Here is a 2100-nt window from a genome sequence, read left to right as displayed (position 1 = left end):
CTACACGTGATAAAAATTGTTAGGGTTGTCCAATAATGTATATTTTATTGCTATATAAACCAGGGATATCTGATAATATTGGATCGTAATTTGGTGCCTTTGAACCTTAAACAGTGAATATTTTACCACTTTGTTGTCAAAAAGGTATTTAAAAAATCATCTTTAGATAAACCAGCAGGAATTCACAAGATAACTTTTTTCTTGTATTTTTTGCTTTTATTTAGTTAACATCGGCAGTTACCAAAAGGACGTTTCAAGTAACTTCAGTGGCAAAGACGCAATTGAGTTAGCGGCATTTAAAAGCGCTCACGTTAATTCTGCAGCAAAATTTCGCGCATTTTAACGTGTCAGGGCACCTATAGAAATCGAAATTAAACCGGCAAAAAGGCAAGCTTAAAATGTCGGCCAGCTGCATTCGGCATTTCAAGTCAAGTGTCCAACTAAAAAAACCGCCGGCTTCTCTGCGAAGAGCCACAACAAGCAGAAGACTGGCAATTTGCGGACTCGAGCACAGAAGCCTATTGAAGTTAAGCGCATGATGGCTGGCTATTCCGCAAAATTAATTGCAGCGAGCCTAAATCGGCGTTTCTAGGTCGCAATTAGCCTAACATGCCTTGAGCGCCTAGGGCGTTTTGAACCGGGCCGATTCTTTCTTTTTTGGCAGATACGGCTTTTGAGCTGAGCGATTCGCTGTAACGAATAGCCCGTTGTTCTGGGCAAAACACGTAAATAAACGAGGAGGTTATGTGCGCGTGTCTGTATGTGTTTTGTATATTCGGTCCTGTTTCCGCCATATAGGCCAGATTACATAAGCTGAAAGCGCCAAGCAGGATTTTAAAAGGTTTTTTTTATTTACTGCGCCAGTCCAATGACCGCTATCTCAACGGCATGGCTCCAGTTTTCAAACAAAAGTACTTGAATTTGCCTCTTTTTAACCGAATGGGTCTGGTTTTTGCGACTGTTTCCAAAACTTTTTTGACATTTGTATAAGCCCTTAGGTGGCTTACACGACATTTAAAAGCCGTCAGTCCCCTTTTTTCACCCAACTTCATAAATTTGCACCCAACTTCATAAAAACTTCATAAAAAGGTCAAACTAAAAAGCTGGTCGGAAAATGGTAAACCGGCTAAAGGGTTTGATACGCACGACACGATATTATTCTAAAAAAACAGTATTTGTATGTAAATCGTCCCAGCCGCTTTTTGGCAGCAGTTGAGCGTTTTCGCCTTAGGACCTAGGTGAAGAAAATTTGATAACTAACCGCAGATTTCGTGTCTGTACAGCCCGGGTTACTTAAAACGACATCGTCGACAGTATCACACGCACGAGGAAGCTGCAGTAGCCCGGATTTCATAAACATGCCTGGTGCGTATTGTTTAGTTTGTACGTCGGACTTTGCACTTGGTATTACGTAGGCACACGAATCGGGCTCACGTTTGCATATCATCTCCTATACCTACCGACAAGAGTATAGAAACGTTTATCTCAAAAGAGACCCCTGACACAAAACCGCCATAGTCAAGCACCAGGGGTAAATGGAGAATAATTATCTTGCTCAAAGTGTTTTGTAGCAAACGCATGACTTTTTTATTCCGACATTTCTCTAGCTTACGCAGTATTTGCCCACAAAGGAAAACGAATCGAACGCCTCTCATGTGCGAATTCGATTGTGTTCGCGCTTCGACAAAGTTTTCGGGAAAGCGAATCTCAGTTGGACGACATTTTAGGTCAGAATTCCGGTTTCAAATCAGATTCTTTTTACCATAAATGGATTGCATGGACTCGCCGCCATTGCCAGAAGAGCCGACAGCTGATTAGGAGGAAATAGGCGCTTTATTGACCCTTACAACCTATAGTCTAAAACTAGATTCAGCGACAAAACTATTGAGGCAATAAAAGGCGGAAATAGTGTTGGGATATTTTAGGGAATACTGTTAGGATATTTTAGTAATCTTATCCTATTGGTTGTAAGGGTCTATAAAGTGCCTATTTCCTTCTACTCAGCAGTCTGTTCTTTCTGGCAAATGGCGGTATGCCTTGGACACGGCTAAGTGTTTTAATAACACTGTTGTTTTCAAGTGACTTGATTTGAAGTATTTT

The 2100-nt window shown here is 41.1% G+C and overlaps 1 protein-coding gene across 1 annotated transcript in view; it reads right to left on the bottom strand.

Annotated features, from left to right (window-relative positions):
• The window catches only part of LOC146167413 (semaphorin-6D-like), a 29655-nt gene that overhangs the window by 512 nt on the left and 27043 nt on the right, over window positions 1-2100 (bottom strand). The window lies entirely within an intron of this gene.

The sequence above is a fragment of the Ascidiella aspersa genome, chromosome 1, assembly GCF_963924565.1.
Source record: "Ascidiella aspersa chromosome 1, kaAscAspe10.2, whole genome shotgun sequence".
Lineage (NCBI taxonomy): Eukaryota > Metazoa > Chordata > Ascidiacea > Phlebobranchia > Ascidiidae > Ascidiella > Ascidiella aspersa.
This window is presented reverse-complemented; position numbering and strand designations above follow the sequence as displayed.